This window comes from Passer domesticus, chromosome 10 (assembly GCF_036417665.1).
Source record: "Passer domesticus isolate bPasDom1 chromosome 10, bPasDom1.hap1, whole genome shotgun sequence".
Lineage (NCBI taxonomy): Eukaryota > Metazoa > Chordata > Aves > Passeriformes > Passeridae > Passer > Passer domesticus.
In genome coordinates, this window is record NC_087483.1 from 25,996,124 (window position 1) to 26,019,709 (window position 23,586).

The following is a 23,586-nucleotide window of genomic DNA, read 5'->3' on the forward strand; positions in this document are numbered from 1 at the left end:
AATTACAATCTTTTTTAAGGAGTCTATTAAGAAATCGTAGCAGATGAACAACCACTAAAGTAGAAAATCCAATGCATTAAGAATTACAGGCTTGCCATATAAACTTTAAATAGCATTTACCAACACTTAGAAGAACATTAAAGTAACTTGTGTCGTGGCAGTATTCACAGAAATGAAAATTAGAAGAAAAAAGTACTGTAACTATACCAAGCCAGTGTCCTCATTAAGAGAGAGCATTTACTGTCACTGTGGAGCAAGGAAGGCCTTTGCATGGTGTTCTGACAAAATGGCTGATGTTAAATAATGGTTTACAAATTAGTAAGTGACCACACAGTACTGCAATGTAGTTGTTTATGTAGAAAAATATTTTGCCTTTGACTAAAAGAATACAAAATAATAGAAGAACCCCAAACTAATGTATTGTCCTAGAGGGAGATAAAGGGGGTCTAAATAAGTTATCTGAGTTCCTATGTAGCACTGCAGCTGCCACAAAGCAGCCCTAGTAGGCTGCTCACTAAAGTGTTGGGCAGTTGAGGCCTATTGGCCACTGCAGGTACCTAAAGAGTAGGTGGATCAAGCACAGATGTGGGGGAGCCTGGTGAGGTAGGAAGATGTGTCTGAAATAAAAAATGTATGTTTGCAAACGTGACTGTAACAAGAGCCATGCAAGCTTAGATTGAGGACCTGCCTGCCAGTCTCTTGGCATAGGTCAGTACTGGATGGCAGAGTGTGACATTCCCCAGGTGTGGAGCTCTGCAGGAGCTGCAGACTGAGGCAGGAACAGGGTGCACCCACACTGCCACGGGCTCTGCAGGACAGGCTGCAGTGCTCAGCTGGCTGTTTAGTTTCCAAAGAGGTGTAACTGTTTGTAGTGAGTAAAGGCATTGGATGGGAAATAGGAAAGTTTTAACTGATTGCCATAATATCTAGCCACTGAAGCAGGTTTAGGGAGAGCCTTTTTTGTAATTCAGTGGACAATTGTTAGCTATTAGCTGAAAATATGCTAATGGATCTAATAGGAATAAAATAAGAAAGGATTCCATGGAAATGGTTCAAACTATCACATTTAATAGGCAGTGATAATCCTTCTGTAGTTTTTTTAATCACTGTCAACTCCTAGAGAAGTAATATTTTTCCCTGTCAAATTTCATAGATTAGAAATGTCTTAAAATTGTAATTTCCAATAAATTTATATAGACTTTTTCATAGGAATGCATATATTGCTATGAGTACTCAATTAGAAAGTTTTTAAAAGGAAAAATATATTAAAGTAGAGCCTTCTAAGACACAGTATTCATGGAATCACTCAGTGGAAAGAGTCTTGCTTATGGTACCTTGAAAAATGTTCTGTCAGAAGAAAATATTGTATTTAAGACAGAGATTAAGAGAGTGGTAGTCTTTAGAGAGAAAGCAAAAAATGTGGTGGTTTTGTGTTTGGTTGGAGGTTTTTATTTTGAAAGGCTCAAAAGTACAACTGCTATGGTGGAAAGAGATAGCTGCTGTATCCTAGCAATATTTTGTGACCATTAAGAAAGGCTGAGGAATACAGGTGGGGGTTTGCTGTGGCTGTCCTTTGTCTGAAAGATCCTGTGGTCCTGCTCAAGGGGTGCTTGACAGGGAGTGTGTTTGTGGGACACTCTGGTTGTCTGCATCTTTTGAGGGTCAGCTTTGCACTGTCCTCGCTCTCTCACCTGCTCTGCGCCTTTTCCTGTCTCATGTGGTGGTTGGGGTTGATGTCAGAGAGGCAGCAAGTGCAGTTGTGTTAGGTCTGTAAGAGTTGTACCTCTGCTGAGTCAGTTGCCTTTGGAGAGAGAACTGGAACAAATATATAACTGGAAGAAACCATCATGAGTTCGAGTTGCTTTTGTATAATTTCAGTTGCTTTTCATCATTTTCAGGAAGGCGTTTTAGGAGCAATCTTTTTGTTGCTTATGCAATAAAAGCCTCGTTCAGGAAACCCATGCTTCAATAGGGTTTAGATAAGTAGATAAAGAAGCTTCAACTTTTTGAAAGTGAGATTTACCCCCCTAGATGGAGTGTAGCCATGTTAATAATTCCTGTTCAGCAACTCTGGTGTAGAGTACTTGGGGAGGTGGTGGTTGGTTGGAGGGGGGCTTTTGGTGTTTTGTTTTGGGTTTGGTTTATAGGTTTTTTTACTTATTAGGCCAGGTAATGTCATTAAGAAAAAGCAGTTAAGTTTTCAGCACTGCAAATCTTCCTTTTGGTCAAATTACTTGAAATCTCTCTTCTTAAAATGGAAGTTTTTATGTCAACTGAAGTCTGGCACTTTGACAGTTATTAGAATGTGAAGTAATGATTTATTAATTTCTAATGACAAACAAAACATTTTCATTAGCTCTTGATTGCATTGTGGAAAGTCGAAGGATAATCCCTAATATCATTCTACTGAGACTTATATTTCCAGGTATCATTAAATATTAAGAATTGACTCCAAGTACATCAATATTAGGAATCACTTTGCACAACTTTTATGTTTCACTCTTCTTGCAGGTTGGTAATTAGAGTATTTAACCTTACTCTTCCTCACTTTATTAGAAAATGCTATTTTTTTAACAATTAAAAATACTAAAGCAGATCAAGCAGTTATTTTGACAAAGAGCTTGAAACATCCATGCCTAAATTCCACAAATAAAAAGGCCAGCTAAATTATCACCCCGAGCAGATTTTCTCAGGGACCTCAGTCAACCTTTGTAAAGGATAATTACACTGGCGTTTTAACATGGGGCAAAGGAAATGATAAAATTAGGGCATAAGAGACACTGGTCCTATTTCGAGAACACAGGAGAATAATTGGTAAGGGATTTTTACTGCTGTTTTGTTATACAGAGGTTTTTTTTTTACTTTCACATGTTTGGATATTTTTTTCAGACTCTTAAGCTTTGTGTTTAGTGGCATGAATCTCAACAGAGATCTCCCAATGTATTAATAGTACGTTTTTGAAGTTGTGGATGTTTGTGGGCGTTTGAATTCTGCAGCTTCAGTCATCTCTCCCCTCACTGACTCTTCTTATATTCTGCCTTACCTTCTTTGCAAAAGAATATTTAAAATTAATCTGAAAATTAAAAAAAAAATCATATAATCTTGTTTATACTTTTTAAGGTCTCCTGTGATTAATTTAAAACTCAAAATTATTTTGCCAGGAGTGGTTCCCTGCAAAATACAGGCATGAATTCATAGTTCTGTTTTGGTTTATTTTTCAGGATTTGTTTGACAGAATTTCACCTAACACTCTATCCAAACCCGCTAGCTTCACTTAATTTGAGCCCCAAATTACATCATTCGACCCTAGGAGAAGTTTCCTCCATTTCAACAAATCGAGCCCAAGTTTGTGTGACAGTGGATAGATGAGGTGAGCTGATGAGGGTCTGGGAGGCATTGCAATCAGAGTGGCAGGTGAGGCAGCTCTCAGTGAATGGATTTGAAGGACTAAATGTGAGGTTTTGGAAAGGAGGAATTGTTGTAGTGGATTACAGCCAAAGTCCGTCATGAAAATATCTAAAGTTTGTCAGTAGCTATCAGAAAACACATTAGAGGAAGGTGTATGGAAATCATGCAATCAAAATCAAGCTGTGTGAAAAGAATTCTATCAATTAAGTCTAGATCTGTTTCACAAAATCTGTGCTTCCTAAAGATTTTTGTTGGTAATCTTAGCCCACTACAGTTTATTGTGGTATAATTGAATTGTACACACATTACCGACTGGTATGAGTTTTCTTTTCCCATTTTTCCCCCAGCTGTGGATTAATGCAGTTAGACAATACATTCCCTGTGAACTATGAGTTATCTGTCAGCAGATACTGAGAATAAGATGAAGAACAAGGACTATTTTTAGTGTAATCAAGCAGCTTAATTGAGTTTGAGATATTTGCTTTGAGTTAGATACAGTGGCAGGAAAAAATTGTAGAGAAAGCTGAACCTGCATGTACTAAAATTTGCCCTCAATATGGATGCTCTTACAAGGACTGGATAGCTGCAGAGGACTCACTTACATTGTAAAAATATACATGATTCATTTCAATTGGTCTTTTAAGTTTTTAAAATCACATTTGTCCTCTTGCTGCACTGTTTTTGCCAGTGTAAAGATCATAGGTTTTATTTGATTATATTTTGGTAATCTGTTAAATGAGACTGGGTCACCTTGCACCATGCAACATTTCACTTCACTGCTAAAACTTAATGCCATCTTTTTATCTTTCACTGAGTGGATGTCAGAGGACACAACATTAATATAAGACAGGCATCTCTAATATTTCATGAATGGCCTTTAAAAAAAATCCTCAAAAAACAAACCTAGGAAGTAAAAATTGACACTAGGGTAGTGAATTTAGTCACCTTTCTCAAATGTTGAATGGTTTTCCATTTATGTATCTCGTCTTTTACAAGACCTATTCTTTGTCAGGTAAGGCTACTAAAAAGCACAAGTGGTTTCCTTAGATTGAATGTATTGTTTTCCTCATGGAATAGAGGGATTGAAAGATTTCCATGAAAAATTGTTCAAAACCTGAAGATAATATCCCAAAATAAGACCTGTAGCTCTTTAGTGGATTGGAGTTCACTGTTAAAAGCTGAAAGACCTGGGACTTGGTGCCTTTATAATTTTTTTTTTGTTTGTTTACTTTACTTTCAGTTCCTTAAAAATTAGTTTATACTTTCCAGCTCTATAGGGATGTCAGGTAGGCTAAATCAGGACCTGATAAAGCATTCTGTAAAAGTGGATGCTACTATCCACTTTTCCAGTAAATTATGGAGTATTTGCCTCCTTTTTTTGTATGTGTTTGTCAAATGTGCTATTCCAGAATCACGTGGCAATATATAGAGGTGTGAATAGCCATGCGTATATTTATGCTTTTTTTATGTTACATGTTTACAAATTTATTTAGATGTATCAAAATGTTGGGTTATGTACAGCTTTTGTAGCAGTATCTTCATGCTAATTTTTATGTATGGTAAAAAATACTTAATGCTTACCTGCTAAGATATGTGAGGGTGATGTATTTTTTGCATTCTCTGATGCTTAGTGGTAGGAGAACTCTTGTAAAATTCTGAATATAATGTCTAATCCTTAACTGGACTAATTGTGCCATTAGATTAAAGCATTAGAGAAAGGGATGGCTATGGTGGTGTGCAGGACTTTAGCAGAAATAATCATCTTGTAGTCCAGATCATGTACTGAGAGGAGACGTTCATGTTTCAACTCTAAATACACATGTCCAGAACTTGATTAAGGTACTAGTGAAAATTACTATCTAGTTTATATGTAATAGTTTGGAAAAAAAGAGTGGAAGAGACTTCTAGGATCATCAGCCCAGTCATCTATTCCTGCAGAAAGCATGCTATATAATTTTTTTCCCTAAATTTGTTGGGTTCCCTAAATTTATGGGGCTTTATGCTTAATATTGATTATCTCCACAACATTTATTTTTTATTTGGCAAAAAATCAGTGTTAATTTCACTTATATTAGCACAGTAGAAAATTCAGCTAGATATACTGGTTGGGTAAACAGTTTGAGATTAATTAATCCCTAGTTTCTAAAATAAGTGCTCAAAGAACTGCCATTTTTTCCCTCCTCACAATTCTGTTGTCATTTCAGTTCAGAACAAATACAGATTTACCCTCAGTATTGCCCCCCCCCAATCTGGTTTTAGCATGGTGCTTGATTTCTCTATAAAACATTGGATAAAATAGGTGGCTTTCCAGGCAAATTTTTGTGAACTAATGGTGACCTTTGCCACAACCAAATGTCACTGTTAAATTTACTCAGCCCTTTAGACTCAATAACTATGTGGGTTTTGTTTTGATTAATAATGTGGATTCTTTTTAATTCTCGTAAGCAAATGTAGAAATCTCTCACATAGGACAATATGTAGATTTGTGGCAATACTGAGAGGACCTTGGGTCTGTCAGCCAGAGGCTTTATTATGTAATGCTGCATAAATGCTGTATTTTCATCTGTGACAGATATAGGCTTGAACCTGTATTTTTCATGTTACTTAACTGTTTCAGAACATCATGTGTGAGAGAACACATCAAAATGGAAATTGCTTCTAGAGAGGCAGCAATAAATATTGGTTGGGTTTATTGCATTGTTGGGCTCCATGTGTTTCAGGATGTTCTCAATTCTCTTGCCCTAATCAACACAGTAAATACATGCTGCATGTTCTGGTCATCCATTTGTTGGATTAACAATTTGGACCTTGCAGTTTCTACGATATGTTTTGATCCTTTACTATATATAGTCATGGTTATATAAGAGCATCCTCTAACAAAATTACTCTGAAACCTTCTGTCTTTTCCAGATATTCAGAGAAGGGGAAATAATGTAAATTCTGTGCATTATATGTATAGGTCACACGTAGGTACTTGAAAATTAGGTAGTTAAACTGAGGAATATCTTTACATTCACGTGAAAGTCTGAATCCCTGTGACACAGAAATTTGTTATCTTCCCACTTAAATATTGAGATGGATTGTGTTTTGTTTTTGTTTACTGTTTAATCTCCAGCAGACATTAAAATAGTTCTTAGTGTATAATTGAAATACATCAATATTTGTGGTGATATATTATGTAAAAAGAAAAAAAAATACAGAACAACATAGGGCAAATATATCTAATTCTGACAGTTTTGTGCGGGAGCTTTTAGACAAAGTTGCTGGCGTATTGCTTTTATTTCATTAAAGGATTTTGCTTAAGTCACTTCTCCCTTAAAGCCTTTATAAACAAGTAGTATGTGTCCCATTTTTTATATACTCTCTGCTTTATACCACTGAGTTAGAATAGAGTCATAGTTCCCCACCTTGTCTTTCAAGTCACCATAGTGCTGTCATGGCCGTGAAACTTATTCAGTTTTTGGGCCCTTTATTGTGTCAGTGATAGCACTGTGTTTTGTGTGGAGCCTGAGTACCCTTATGAATGACTTTCCAGCACCAGACATAGTATATCCCAATTTTCTATTGTATACTTTCCTCTGTGGATCAATATGGATTTTAATTAACATCCTAACAAAACTATTGTTACGCTCAAAGGTCACTCTCAGTGTGTATGTTGCCGAGAACTTGGTCTTCAGCAAGTCCGTATTATCACACCAGACACTGTCAAGAACAACCATAACTGAAATAGCTTTTCATTTATCTTGAGGCAAAGGCACTTTTTTCCCTTTCTTTCTTCTTCAGTAGATATGCACAGAAGTTTGCTAACTGGGGGGAAGGAACTGCAAATCTACTATAAATATCAGAGGTGACTTGATAGAGAATCTTGGAAGAAATTTCCACCATACTTGGAATGCAGTGACACTGTTTCATTCAACTGCTTTTCCACATTGCATTACATTAATAATCGCCTTGCAGGTTTCTTGGCAGATGAAGAGAAAGGGAAAGTTGGAGGATGATTTTGAATGAATGAGGATGAAGATGACCTGTTAGCGTTAAAGCTTGTATGAGGTAGTCGGAACACGAAGAGCTGTGAAGTAGGTCAGTACTTTTGTCTTCTTTTTACATCAGTTGTTAGGCTGAACTGCTTTTACAAATATTTAGCTTATATTCACACATAGCACTGGTATTTCTGTGTCTCCTCCTTGACTGTACACTATATGAGATTATTTTCAGCTGTTTTATCCCTTCTGTCATGTAGTTTTTGAAATCTCTTGCGCTAATAAGCATCTGATAGATCTCACCAGGAGTCTTGGCTTTATCTTTAGTCTTCCTTCATTCTAACAATTCTGCCTACAGTACATACTGTTCACAGGGTAGATCCGCATATTGCTGTTCAGCTGCCAGGCTCTTGAGTAATAAACCCTGCATTTCAATTCTGAATGAGTGTAAATTATAATTTTAGGAGTGTTGTTCCTCTGACAGAAGACAGAGTCCAATACCACATCCTTGACAATGGGTGAAGACTGCACAGCAGTCTGGAAAATAAGTTTATCCCTGATCAGTTACTTTCAGAAATTACACCTTATCTGATAGTTCTTTCTTCAAGTAGAATAGCTTTAATAGTGCTGGTAGTTTGGTTTAGAAACTTGGACATTTGGTCCACAATGCCATTTCTTTCCAAGTTTCTGTAACGGTTATGCTAAATAAACAAGTTAGCATTCAACATAATTTCAAGTTATAAACAACCAACCTGATAATGTTTCTATTACTTAATCCAGTTAGACTTTGAGGTGTTTGGTGCTGTTACTTAGACTTGAGAAGTTGAATGCAGTACTGACCAAAGAGAGAAGACACATTTTCTTTTACTACATTGTGTTTGATGTTCAGTTGTCCAAATATTGCATTATTGTTATTTGCCCTATTAAGCAAAGAGGTACATTTGATGCTTCTTATCTTTTTCCTTTCTGAAACTGAAATAGGTGCCCTATTCCTCCCATGTTACAGTACCCAGCAATTCCAGGATTTTCACTTGCATTTTTTCAGGCTTGCAACTAATGTTTCCCACTATGAAGACACAGACAGCTTAATATATACAGTGGCAATGGGAAGGAACCCCCCCATTAAATAAATTGTAATGTTAAACTCCCATTCAATAAATTATAGTATTAATAATATTGTTAATTATTGTTATCTATTAATTTTGTTCTATATGTGTTTTCTGGTAGCGCTTTAAAAATTGCCATCAGTTACCTGCCTTGATTAAAGAAAGTAGTGATACTGCCATGTTATAAGTGTCCTTTTCAGTATCTGCATTATTGTTGTCATTAAATCCATTATTCTCGAGAATAAAACTTTTCAATTGCTCGATTACTTAGAACTAATACTTTTGCTTAATAAGTTGTCCTTTATTGGATATTACTGTCAGCTCTGCTGTATCTGGTAAAAATACTGCATATACACCATCACATGCTTAGATGTCATTTTATTAGGAGCTGCTGCCTCAGCAGAATGAGAATATTAATCTAAAAGAAGTGTATTTTTTTCCAAGCAACATAAACAAATCTATCCTACTTAGAGCTGCAGTGTCAATATTTTATACTGCCTGTGTTGACTTATTCATTGTAGTTTTTGGCATATGGGAGAACTCTGAAGATTCCAATTCTGGCCTTTCATTTTAGGCAGTTCAGGGAATTTCCGGCCCTTATCTGAGATGTTTTTCCAGTCCCTGAGTAGTTTTCACATATAATAAATGTACATCCTGAAATACCCAGTGTTGCACTGAACATTGACTCCTTGGTGACGTGGGGAGTAGGCACTCCTCTAAGTTAGTTTCATTCAGAACAAAAGCTTTAGCAATTAAATATTGTCCAGTATTCTAGAGACTGTCTACAACTGCTGAAGTTTTTTGAGCTTTGACCTTAGCTTGCAGATCTTCCACTGCTGGAAGAGAAAAAAAGAAAATATCTACCTGGGAAGGAAAGAGAGTTTGCTGAGAATTTTTAGCAAAAGACAGAGACAGCTTAAGACCCATTTTAGTGAATTCTTGGTTCCTTTCAATACTAAAAAGTTGTAAAGAATTATTTGGTAGGTACTTTTTAGCTTTATTATTTCTATTTAGATAATATCATTGTAGGGTCATTATGACAGAAATATTATCACTCATACCATAGAAAATATGAAGAGTTTCTGATGCAAATACTAGCAAAGAGATGTAACATTGGTTGCATTGTCCAGGATTTTCATTAGAAACAGTTTGTTTGTCTATAGCTCACCAGTTCTTTACATGTGTTCCTCATTCCAGAGCTCATTCCATAGCATGAAAATACCCATTGTGTATCTGGTAGAGCTGGTCAGTGACAGCCTCATTGTGAAATCAGCTCCTCCAGTTAACTTCTTGCCTAAGTTTGTTGTTTCTGCTCTCTAGAATGCAACACCTTTAGCCTTTGAAAGTAAGTGACCATCCTTTCCATCAGACTATTTTTGCTTTCAGTAATGTCCACTAAATTGCCCTGGTTGTCTTTCTCAATCCAAGAACATTCTAAATCTTATTCTCCCTGGTTTCAATTCCAACAGCAGTCACGTGTTTTGCTGTATCACACACGTGTAGAGAACAGCATTTTTTAAATCCTGGAATAATTTCATACCCACCATCAACTGAATTTCTTAAAAATTGAGAGATGTATCCTGTATTCAGAGACAGTTGATATCTAAAGCACCTGACTACCTTTCTGTTTTGCTGGCACCTTTGTCCTGCAGATGTAAAATTTCAGTTGCTTGTTTGTTATTTTAGGAAGTCAGAGTTGGTTGGGCACCATATTTGCTCTGTGTATTTTTGGAGGAGTGTTTTACTTAGCTTCCACTCACTGTATGACGGTGTATGCAGTGAGGCTTAATCACCTGACATGCACATGAGATCTCCACTTTATTCTCTATCTTTCTCCAAAATGAGACCTCCTCATCACTCCTGCAGATAACCTGTTGGAGGGATATATCAAAGGCACAAGGGAGGATAGCACAAAGGTGAAGGCCATGATATTACCATTTGTCTGTAGTCTTATCACCTCTTGTAAAGCAATTATCATTGTGTCAGTGACAATCCTGGCATGTGAGGAAAAGTTTTCATTAGTTTATCTCTTTCCCTAATGGCAGCCCACTGCAGTAGCAGCAAAAGTCATTTTGCTGACTTGGCTTTACCCAAAGGTATTTGCTTTAGTTAGATGATCCATTTGTCACTGATTCTAGAGACCTCAAACCAGAATTATCTGGTAAAATGTGCCTGAAGAATGCCTAGGTCTAGGTTGAAGCTAGATTTATTAGTTATATTAAAGTTACTTCAGGGATATTTTTTTGCAGGAGAATTACTTTATCTTTTTTTGTAAATACCTTAATGAATAGGAAAACAAATGTGGGTGTTTTCCAAAGAAGATACTAATACTTTGGAATGTAAATGTTGTAATGAAAGGAGATATTAGTTGTGGGGAACAGCATTTTAGTCTCTCAATGCAGTAGCTACAGCAGTTGATTCTTGTAACCTCTGAAAATTAAGAAAGGGGAAATTGTTGAAAAGTGTGTCTAGAGAGCTCTAGTGTAATTCTAAGATATTCTAGAATTTTGGAATAATAATTTTAGAAAGAACACTTCTATTTCTCAGGTTAATAGAAAAGCAAAGAAAAAACCTAAAATACCACACAAATCTGTGATGACCTTGATAATTAGCATTTATAGATCCAAGTGCAAAGGCAGACAGTTCTAAAATGAGTGCCACTAAGGCAGACTCTTCACAGGATTTATTTTAGTTCTTGAATTTTTTCTCTTTTATATGGATTGCTTCAAATGATGAGAGAAATTGGAAACAACTTTGTTATTCAGTAGCCAGGTATTTCATCCTGTCTAGAAGAAATAGAAATGATAACAATATTTATGTTACCGTAAGTAACATAAATTACCATAAGTAACATAAATATTGTGGTACCTTACTCTGGCTCCTTACAAACCTACCCCTTATGTAACGCTGTGATTTACCAGGGCAGTAACCAAACTGAAGTTATTAATGTAGTTGTCTTTAGGGATAATGGGGATTAGAGTAAAAGGATAAACATTTCTGTTCATGAAATAAATTAAACTTAAGACTCTATCATATCTATTGATTATCAAAATACATGTTCAGATATTTCTGTAGTTCATACAACCAAAACATCTTATAAAGATAGTGAAATAAGTACTCTGTAGCTGTTATTTGCACTCACCAAAATACTACCAATGGAAGAGACTGAAGCAAATTTAAACTTCTAGAGTACCTTCCTCTCTCAAATCTGACGGCTATCATGCTCTTCTCTTGGTATCATTCTTTAGGTGGCTTGTTCTAGTGCCCTTTTCTAGGAATTCTGAAGCTGACCTTGTTCTTTAACACAAGTATTTAATAAAATAATCAGTCCATGTTAAAAGAAAATAATCTCATATGGACTGTAAAGGAGATGTGTTTACTATTTAATGTTAAGGCAAGAGAGACATTCTTTGTCCATGCTAGAATCAAAACATGTTATTTGAAAGATTTGCAGAACTTGATTTTGCAGTGCTTGTTTCTTGCAAAAGTCCAGTTACATCCTGGGGAAGGTGCAGTCTTCAACCATTAGTTTTTTTCTCTCAAATGGAAGTTGAAGAAAAATACCACAGACAAACTGAAGAAAATATTAACCTAAGGTATTCTGCTTTGTACTGAAGCGTATTGAAACTCCCATCTCCCATCTCAAGTGGGAAAGGTTGTCTCCAGTGGTTGGACAGGTATTAGGAGTTAAATGGGGTGAATTTTTAAAAAAGTTGCATTTGCTTATATCCCTAGTTTTAGACAAGTGCTCTTTGTAAGGGCGTAAATTTTTTTCCAAATTGAGAATGCAATAGGAGTTCATAAAAGTTAGTTATCATACTGTTACTGATGCAGAGTTACCATAAATCACAGTCTGGGAGTGATCCTATATTAACAGTTCACTTCACTATTAACAGACAGAATTTATGTTGGCAAGGTTTGTGCACCTTCACCAAGATTCTACTCAGCTTAGTTATTGCATCTTATCAATCACATAAGAATATATTTAATTTCATAGTGGTGACTTGCCACTATATTTCCTTGTTCATGATAGTTTAGCCAGACAGAGAAAATTAACAGTGGTGGCTAATATGCATATATATATATATATCTCCACAGTTAGATATTTACACGTGTGTATGCACATATCTATGAGTATCTGTACATATCTGCATGTCAGAGCATCAAATGTACAAAAATCCATACAGTAGGTTATGCATGAAACCTGTTAATTGCAATATATAACTGGTTTTAGGAAAGCTTTACTAGTGTTAAAACCAAAATCTACTATCAACAGTCAGTATCACTAGTCCTTCCCCCCTCCTCAGGAGTTTAGTCCTTAATGGGATTCTTTTGGCTTTGAAATTGAAGAATTTTATTAGTTGCTAAAGCTATTCAGTAAGAGGGTATTTCAAAAAGAAACGTAAATTGCAAAATGCAGTGGGACACTTACTGAACTGTTGGTATTGTTTTGTCAAAAAATGATTTAAAATGAACTAGAAAATTGCCGAACCATCAAAGTATGGGATGTGGGAAAGTTTAATATATTAAAGAAACACTATCATGAGAAGAAGTGCAGTTTTAAAAATGATATTTTAAGAAATTCACTTTTATAGAGAATAGGGCAAAATCATAATCTTTTATGAGCCCAATAAAGACTACCTAGCTACTGCCACTTGATGCAATACTTTTCTTATTGAACTTAGGGAAAAAATGTACTACAGAGGACTTTTTTGTGCAATATAGATTTAGTTAGCTTTTTAACTTAAAAATGGAAGAATGGTGAGACTATCCTTTGGATACCAGGACGGTGCACAATGCCCTGGACCAACATGTGCATGCAGCAGTGTTCATACAGGCAGGGCTGGTGGCTCTGCAGCCAAGGTCCTTACATTTGACAGGCTGCTGTTGCACTGGCTTTACTGACAACCTATGTAGTTTGGTAGGGGACTGAAGTTGCATAGGATATTAATTGTTAAAGAAAGTTACTTTAGGCTCAATTTCTTTCTGCAAGTATCTGGGTGTGATGTAAAAGTTCAAAATTTCAGATCCTTGAAGTTAATGCTGTGAAGCTGATGAGATGAAAGAAATCCATAACTCATCTTTTGCAGCTCTGCAGTCATGAAACTTTGGGGATGGTGACTTAATTGAGCTTTACAAATTAAAATCACAAATGAGCCCACTAGAAAACAGCAGTAATGGTTAAAGGAAAAGGCACCTCTGAATTTCATGTGGACCATGTATCATAGCCTACAGAAATTACATATGAAGTATCTGGAGACAGTAGCTCAGCATTGAACATCTTCAGACTCAGACAGTTATTGAAGACTGTGTACTGACATGAGAGTGGACTGGTCTAATCTAAAATCCATTAGGCTGCCAGATTTATCATTAAATCAGGAAATACACCTCTTTGGTCTGTAGACTGGTGTAATGCATGGATGGCAAAGTGATGTGGAGGAACCTCTCACTGCCATGAAGATATTTGTCATAATACTAGAGAAAATACTGAAGGCTCTCATGTAACATGCAGCAGAGACAACAGTCTTAATGTTCCTGTCCCCTAAAATTTTCCAAGGAAAAGAGATTGCAAATATTTTTGGAAGCAGCAGGAACAAGGGGAATGGCTTTCCCTCCATCTCTTTGTCCCTCCCAAGAATATACCAACCTCTTAGTAAAGAATTTTATTGTGCCTTCTACAGAAACCTTTACCGTCTTTAATTTGCAAAATTTCTCTCTGTTTCAAATAGTTTTTCTAGGAAGTGGTGGTTTATACACGGCCTGTTATATCCCTTTGCCATGTGTTAGGCTCTAAACATATTTGCATGTGCTACTATATTTCTAGATCTTTACCTGAGCAGGCATTTATGAAAAGAGTGAATTTTTAGAAAGAAATACTACACCTATGTATGCACTTTGTATTAGGACGAGTTCTCAGAATGTTTAATGAACAATCACCTGACTCAAAATGTATTCTAGTGCACATCATTTAATTGTGTGTGTAAGCAGAAGGCTGGCAAGATCCAGAAAAAACATTTAAAAACCTTTCAAAAAGTAGAATAATGTTTTATCCAGGTAGCTTCCTGATGTCACTTTTTTGGATAGCTGAGTAATTGCAATGGGGCTGGTTAGTGATACTGGTGATGTTGGTGGGGTTATGGGCTGTTATCTGAAGGTAAAGGGATAGATAGGAGGACGTACTTTTTATCAATTAATGCCCGTCTGCATTTTTTCAAGGGCTTATGAAGCAAAAGAAAGAATTTTTGCTATGGGTTTGGTCAATGCAAAGCTCAAGATCTCTTAAAATTGAGTCTGAACTTAGGCTGTAAACATTATTTCTGTTATTAGAAATAATAGAATATCAGCTGAAGCAGTGAAAACTTTTCTAATTATTTATGACATATATGTTAACATATTGCTTCATTTTGATATGGACTCTGATCAGTAGGGTTTAATTGCAGTGGACCTTACTTGCATACAAATACCTACTTTCTACATCTTTAAATATCAAAGTTTCAACATAATTATCACTTTCAGGCTTATTACAAGGGCTCATCTTTGTGGCTTATGCATCTGCTGCTGTACACTATTACAGCCCAATGGGTCTACAAAGTACTATGGCTTAGTACTTTTTCTTTTCAGTTTGTCCTGTCTTGCTTAAGCTCTGGGTGAAGGAGGGGCATGTGGACAATGACACTGGCTTAACTCATAAAGTCAAGGTAATTTGATTGTGTGGCTGAGGGTTATCAAGGCAAATCAGTGCAACAGTTGTCAAGACAAGATCTATCAAAGGACAGGCATTCTTGAAGTAACTTTCTGAGCTTTTTTTTTAAAATTTGATTTACTATTTTTGCATTATATTTTAAGGCATGTGTGGCAATGCTTTGGTAGATCACTGAACTGTCACTGGGGGAAAATGAAGGAAGAGGGTAGAGTCTCCCCTCTGTCTCCTTTTTCTGTGCCTATCTAAAACCTTATTTGCCTACCTTAGGTGTTTTTGTCAACCTATACAGAACCCACTGCTGGTGGTATCACACAGTACACAGCAGAAACAGCCTGTCTTATTCCTGCTTAGCACTGGATTCACACCCTGCAAAGACTTCTAGTTGAAATCTGGCCTTGGAGAGCTGGCCTTCTCAGTTGGGGTGGCAGGGAGGGCTAACAGTTTCCTTGGCTGGAAGGCATCAAATTGAATAAACAGAAAACGGGGGCCTGGAGAGTGGGAAAGCTCTTGATGGTGATTAGTTGTCATCCTGCTTGTCAGAACAAATGAAGAAGAGGAGCACAATGTTTGCACTGTTTGAACAAGCCTCAGAGAGCAAATTAGATGGTAAATGTGATCATAATTTGCCTGCCTTTCTTGAAACTCCCATGGTGCTATTAGTGGTTTTCTTTTTTCAGTAAGAGAGCTATAACAAATACATACTTCTGTGGAAACTGAAGTGTACCGAGGTTGTTTACAGGGTGGTGTGCAAAAATTTCTGTGCTTTAGTGATAATGTTTACTGTATCTACATGTTGCAGGCTGGTGCAAGGTGTGTAATGCCAATGGAAAACATAATATATTTCATATTGCACACGATATGGAAAAAAAAAGATGTAGATAGCTATCTATACACATATATATTTGATATGTATGCACATACAAAATAAGCTTGTGCCTGAGCTTTATGTTGCACTTGGTTGAGTACTTTTGATAAACCAATTATGGTATTTTTGGAAAGACAGCTGGAATGTAAATTCTTCTGTCCTATTATCCTGTGATAATGTGCAGTGGCATCTGTGCCCCTTGCTGAACTGTTGGCACATCTAAGATGACCACAAATGTTACTAAATAAGAAAAACAGCACTTCTGTGTTCTGTGTATATAGAAATGTGGAATAACCTGTAGCATTTAGATAATGAGTTTGGGGTGGAGATGTAGAAATGCTACTTACAGTTTATTTTACACATGAAAGTATTTCACACATAGCAGAAATCGTTAGTGTAAACAAGTATCAATTAAGAGAACAAGTATGAGCATTGTTCGAGAATGAGGTAAAAGCTGTGATGTGAAAGACTCTCTTAGGCAAAGACAGATGACTGACAGTGAAAAGATTTAAAGTATTTCGATTGCCTTGCAATGAAATCTGAACCTGTGGAAACTAATAAAATTTGACTGAGCTTAATTAGAGCCCTATAGGTAGCAAAAAACCTTGTTTAGGAACCAAGCACTTGAACTGTCATATCTCTGTAGTTACCCAGCCAGACGGAAGAACATCAGACTGCATTCAAAGTCAGAATTTTCCTTAATATATTGCAAAAATAAATAAGCTAAACTAAACTAAACTAAAATGTAATAATAATTGTGAATGCACTGTATCATTAGGACATAAAACATAATGGCAGGGGAATGTAAAGGAGAGCATATTTATTTTTATCTCTTTATAAAATCATTTTAATACACCAGATAGCCCAGACTGGTCTTGCTGCTCTCTATTAAATTACACTTGCCTATGCATCGCTCTTCTTCATCTTTTTAATCCAACTTGGTGAGGACTCACTGGTACAATACTCTACAAAAGGGCCAAGACCAGAGTGTCAGCATTGCCCAACATAAAAAAAAAAGAAACTGTGTGCTAAAGTAAGGAAATGGAGTTCGTTCTTGCTGGCTCTGGCTTGCCGTGGTGTGAAGAGCTTTAGGAATTACAGTGATTCTTGGAGTTTCCTGTAGAAATGTGCCTTGTTCCACATCATCTCCAGCAAAGCTCTGTCATGGACGTAGATATTCTCTATTGATCTGCTAGGCCTACTTCAGGCAGAAACATGCACTTTTTTTTGTTCCTGTGGATTTTGGATGAGCTCAGAGCAGAGCAGTCGAATAAATGAAGTGTTTTGCTTCAGTCAGTCACTGAACAGTGCCAGCTGTTGTGTGTTGTATTGTGAAGTACAAGTTGGTAAGAATATTCTTTGGTGGCTAATGCAGTTTTTACCAATATTTTAATATACTGAAGTTCCAATGAATCAAATTATGTATATAGTACAGCTGGCAACATACTAGTGTATTCCATATTAGTAATGCGCAGCAACAAGCAATTACATTTCATTTTTCTTTATTGACTGTTTGAGGCTTTAAAATATTAATTCAGCAAGTTAATGTCTCCTTTTTGTTATTTTTAAAGGTATGAGTACTTAGCAGGCTCATACACTAATGATTTTTAAGCTGTAATAGAAAGCACATAGGATATGAACAGTGATGTGAAATAGATTAATTAAAATCAATGTTATTTCAATGCATACTAATTGAATTATTAATGCTTGGATCAGGGTTTTCCCCCATTTTGTGATTATTCAGCTTGTTGGCTGATGTATGCATTTCTGTTGATGAAAGCCATTTCTCCATCTTCCTTGGCTGTTTGGTGGTTGTCTTTTTTTTCTTCTCTCCTGTCCCTCATTAAAGGAATATATTACCAATACCAAGTAGGAGATGGGGTCTTACTCACAGTCAATTTAATTTTTACCACACTGTTGTTTTTCCCAGTTGTGAGTGCAATAACACACAGTGTGTTGCAGAAGTAGCCTAAAAACTCTTCAAATGTGCTATGATCAAAAGTGGGGTCAGCTGGCATTGGGAGGGCTGTGGTGTGAGGCTGCAGCTGCAGCTGGGGATGGCTGTCAGAAGCCAAGCCCAGGTGCCCAGTTCTGCCTCTGCAAGCCCACTGCTGCTGGGCTTCCCAGCCCAGTGGCCTGGTGCACTTGGGTGGAGAGAGTGGAAGAGCTGCAGAGAACCTGCTGCCTTGCTCTTGGCTGAGGAAAGCTGCTGTCTTCTCTGCTTCGCTCTGACTGCTATTAATAGCCCTTCCCCCAGGCTACTGGATCATATGATTTCAGTTGAAATAGATTAAAAGTTCCTTTGTTTTGGTGCCAACAATAATGTGATAATTTTTTTTGCAAGTTCTCCAGGGTTTCTGTTTTTGTAACTTGAAGGCATAAACTCAGGGTTCAAGGGAAAGATTGTTATTCCAGTGAATTGAGAGAATGGGATCCCCCATCCCTTCATTTTAACAATTGTATTATTAGATAATAGTCTATTAAAAATGTGTAATTAATCTCTTATTATTTTCTGCAGACAGAACTGGTTTTTGTGTGGTTGTGTTTGAAAAGAGACAGCATCTCTTGGGTTTTTTGGTATGTTTTCAGAAAGTTCAGTGTTTTAACAACCAAAAATAGCTGGTTTTGCAACAATAGTGCAGGTAAAATAAAACAACTTTTTTTCCCCCCTCATAATGACTCCTGAAAGTGCAAAACTGTTTGAAAGGATTCCCAGAGTTGAGGATTGTCAGCAGGGCCCTGGCAAATAAGCAATAATATTTCAGACTGCTATGGAAGAGCTATAATATTGAGACCTTTAGCTAAAACATCTGTGTTAGGAGCTTCCAGTACAGAGCTGTTGCAATACCTGTAGAACATAAATAACGACAGCATGTTGGTATAAGTCTTCAGAGAAGCTAATGCTTTTGAATAGCATTTTTTTATATGTATTATTTGCTGGATTATAGTATAATATCCTGAATTCTCAGATACATCTGAGCTTTAATACTATTCTTTTCTAGCTAGCTCGGATTTGGTCTTCAGTTGAAGGCATTGTAAGTCTCAGTAGTAATGTGTAATGTTCCTGTATTCAGCAGTATCTGTTGTTCTGTCAGCTACATGCAGTTGCGCTTTTTTCTTCCACTGTGAAGCAGCAGTGTATATTACTTCAATTGTTTATTATGTCTGCTGCTTATAGCCACTGCATGAACTGGTACTGAGATTTGCATTTCTGTGACACTTTCTGTTGTACTCTGAAACATTACAGATTTGCTATAAACCACAACTTAAATTGGAAGAGTTTCACATCTTTCCTATATTGTGGACCCCAAAACTGGACTCAGTATTCCCGGTGGGATCTCTCAATAGTGGAGCAGAGGGACAGAATTCCCTTAACCTGCTGGCCACATTGCTCTGGATGTAACTCAGGATGTGCTTTGGTTGCTGAGCTGCCAAAGTACATTGCCAGATCATGTTGAGGTTTGGCTTAATAATCTTGGAGGTCTTTTCCAACCTAAATGCTGCTATGATTCTGTGATTCTTATCAACCAGCATTCTCAAGTCATTCTCCTTAGGGCTGTTTCCATTCCATTCTCTACCCAGTCTGCATTTGTGCTTGGGATTATCCCAATCCACATGCAGGACCTTGCAGCCTCCAGTTGCTGAACTTCATGAGGTTGACATAGTCTCACCTCTTAAAACTGTCAAAGACCCTCTAGATGGCATCCCTTCCTGCCTGCATGTCAGCCACACCCCACAGCTTGGTGTCATCAGCAAACCTGCTGAGGATGCCCTCCATCCCATTGTACGTGCTGCTGAAAAAGATGTGGAACCCCAATGGTCCCAATACCAACCCCTGAGGAACACCATCTGGCACTGGTCTCGGTCTCAGTCTCACTTGGAGACTGAGCTGTTGACCGCAACTCTTTGAGGGTAACTATCCAGCTAACTCCATATTCACTAAGTGTTCCATTGTCAAATTCATGCCTTTTTCAGTTTAGAGACAAGAGTGCCATGTGGAACAGTGTCCTGTGCTTTGCACAAGGCAGGTAGATGAAGGCAGTTGCTCTTGCCTTATCCATCAATGCTCTAATCCTGTTGTAGAGGACCACCAAATTTCTCAGATGTGATTTGCCTTTAGTGAAGCCATTCTGGCTGTGACCAGTCACCCCTTTATTTTCCATGTGCCTTAGGCTTGTGTCCATGAGGATCTACTCCAAAATCTTGCCAGGAACAGAGGTTAACTGACTGGTCTGTAGTATTCTGAGTCTCTTACTTTTTTCCTTGTAAAAATGGGGATATTTTTTCCCCTTTTCCAGACAATAAGGACTTCACCAAAATGCCATGGCTTTTAAAATATTATGAATATGATGGGTATGATGAATTCATTTTCCCAGTCCCTGACTTTGCCTTCTGCCTCTTGGGCAATGGGGCTGAAGCATTTGCTAGGGAAAACAGAGGCAAAAAGTCATTGAGTACCTCAGCCTCCTCCACCTCTTAGCTAATCAGGTTTCCCATTTCCTTCCAGAGAGGGCCCGCATTTTCCCTTGTCTTTCTTTTATCACTGACCTACCTATGGAATGTTTATTTGTTGCCTTTGACATCCCTAGTCAGACTTAAATCTATCAGGGCTTTAGCTTTCCTAACCTGATCCTTGGTTGATTGAACAATTTCTCTATATTCCTCCCAGGCCCCTTGTCCTTGCTTCTATCCTCTGTAGTCTCAATTTTTGACTTTATCCAGGATCACCTTTCATCCACACCTCCTTTCATCCATGTCCTCCTGACATACTTTGCCTGACATCTTCTTTGTTGGGATGCATTTCTCTTGAGTTTGGAAGAGGTCATCTTTGAATATTAAGGAGCTTCTTTCATCCCTTTTTCCCTCCAGGGCTTTATCCCATGGTACTCTTGATGAAGATCTGTGAAGAGGTGAAAGTCTGCTCTTCTCAAGCTTGCTGTGTGCTGTCCTTGCTTCCCTAAGGATCTTGAATTCCACCATTTCATAGGTGCTGCAGCTAAGGCTGCCCTTCAGCTTCATGTTCCTCACCAGCCCCAACTTGTTGAGAACCAGATCCAGTGTAGTGGCTTCTCTGTCTCTTGGGGAAGGAAGGTATCATCGATGCATTCCAGCAAGTTCCTGGGTTGCTTATCCCCTTTTGTGTTGTGTCTCTAACAGGTATGAGGTTGAAGTTCCCCCTGAGGACCAGGCCTTAGGAACATGTGGCTTCTGTCTGCAGAGAGCCTCATCTGCTTGGTGTTCCTCATTGGACAGCCTGTAGCAGACCCCCTCTATAATGTCATCTGTTCTTTCTCTCTCTTTAATCCTGACCCATCAGCTGTCAGTCAGCTTCTCATCCATTCCCAGGTGGATCTCCACACACTCCAGCTAGTCATTGACATAGAGAGTGGCACCCCCTCCTTGTCTTCTTCCTTGGCTGTCCTTCCTAAACAGCCTGTATCCTTTCATTCCAACATTCCAGCCCTAGGACCTATCCCACCATGCCTCTTTGCTAACAATAAGGTCCTAGCCCTGCAGCCTTGTGCACTTCTGTACCTCCTCTTGTTTATTCCCCATTCTATGTGAATCTGCATAGGGATTTAAACTGGATCCCCAGTGAAGCTGACTTACTGGCTGGAATTCCTTTATGCTGTTCTGCTCTCCTGTTGACCAGAGATCCTTCTCCAGGCTCTGATAATCTCTTGCTGCCTATCAAAATGATAGGAATAGTATGGATTTAAGTCCTTCCCTTATTCTTGTATTTTTTTCACTTTCTTCTTTCCTTGGTTTCTGCCTCTGCTGATTTCCTTATCTCTGTCACTTGGTGTGAATGAGATTTCTGTTATGTTGTGTAACAAGATTTTTGTGATATCTAGCCATTCACCTAAGTAGTTACTTCACATCAAAGATAATATTCTTACTTTGTTTGAGTAGCACTGAACAGCTTGGTGCACTTACAGCTGCTGTAGTGGAATAATACTAATCAGAAGTCCACAGGAAAGAATGAGACAACTCACATGTGGGACTGGGTATAATACAGTGTCCAAGTCTTAAATCTCTACTTTATAATCTTCAGTTCCTCACACCTATTTCAAATAACTTCTTTGTAGATACTAGCTAAAAACTTTCATTCTAGACTTTGATCCAACCCTAAGGATCCCAAAGAACTTGTTTAAATGGGCTATCCCATCATATTTGAGAACGACCACTTTACAGATTCTTAGACAAAGTCAGAATTACCACAAAAAATTCACTCTGCTGCTCCTCAGATAAGAGAAGTTGTTTAGACATATCAAGGGTTCAAAATTCCTGTTTGTGTTCTATAACATTTCTCAGATTATGTTTTGATAAAAGCAAGAGAGAAAAGGTTGTTTAGATTTGACTTCTTGACCACCTGCTATAAAACTGACTTTCAGCTCAACCTCAAACCCTTTTTACTCTTCCCTTAAGTTCTCTTGCTGAAAGATACATTTTCATGACTAGGCATAACTTGTTGTATCCATCTAACTATGGATTCTTCTTCCAAGCTTCACCTTAAGAAGGATGGAATTGTGGAAGAGAGACTAAAGGATTCATCTTGGGGTAAGGGAACTTATCCTTCAGTGTTATTTCTCTCAACTTAGAAGATACTGTTCCCATTGGAATATGCAGAAGATACTTATGATTTCAATTTGATGTTTTAATAGAATTCCCCTGTAGGGAGGAAGGAGAACATATCCTAGATCTTCCTCACTTGAAGTTAACAATAGTCAGAACCATTTTTTGTTAAATGCCTGTTTTTTATTTCAAGACGTAACTTTGTAATATTATTTTTGCTCATTATGCCAAAGGAAGATCTTTTTTTTTAACATGGTCCTTTGCACTTGGGATGATAGCTGTTTCAGGCAGTAATTGCTGGCCTGTTCATTGTCCTGGGCTTAGCCTCCACAAGGAGGCAAGCCTTTCAAACTTGTTGGCTCATTGGTAGAGTGATTCCCAATTCAGGTCTACAGATTGTCCAGTAAAGACTCTTGGACTTGGGATTTAGTCCAGCATAGTAGTTTTACATACTTTTATCATACAAGCATGGAATGATTGAACAGTATGAAGCAAAATAATTCTCAGTGCCTTCTGATGTTCTGAAAGAAAAAAGCTTTGAGGTCCATCAACATACTATTTGATTGCTTCTTTTACCATCTTTTTTGGTCTTCTGTAACTGAAGTTAATTTCTGTTTAAAGTATTTTATTAAATTTTTTCTCTCTGATGATGATTCCTTTCCCCCTCCTCTGTGTTGAAAATACTGGTTTTACTTGTTGCTGTCTGTATTGGGTTGACAAGACATGGTATATGCAAGAGAAGATAGAACTGATTGTCTATATTTTTCTCATTTCTAAGCTTAAGGATTGGCTCCATCAGATTTCACCTTTTGTTTATCTACAACATTTTTTATGTCTTGTAGGCTTTTAAAGTTAAGAAAATAATAGTTTCATTACTAATGCAAGGGTAAATAAATGGAAAAACACGTTTTGGTATAATTCCTGATGGTCTGGGGAATGGAGAGAGTA

The 23,586-nt window shown here is 37.4% G+C and overlaps 1 protein-coding gene across 10 annotated transcripts in view; it reads left to right on the forward strand.

Annotated features, from left to right (window-relative positions):
- FIGN (fidgetin, microtubule severing factor) overlaps positions 1-23,586 on the forward strand; it is a 102,321-nt gene that overhangs the window by 31,411 nt on the left and 47,324 nt on the right. For 3 of the 10 annotated variants that reach the window (XM_064434687.1, XM_064434688.1, XM_064434690.1), the window contains one exon: positions 7,366-7,488. The exons of 4 other annotated variants lie outside the window; for them this stretch is intronic. The gene's annotated coding sequence lies outside the window, so the exon portion shown is untranslated. Of the gene's footprint in view, positions 1-7,365; positions 7,489-8,369; positions 8,506-22,554; positions 22,624-23,586 lie in introns of those variants that run through there. 3 more of the 10 variants (XR_010369322.1, XR_010369321.1, XM_064434683.1) reach the window with 3 other exon arrangements.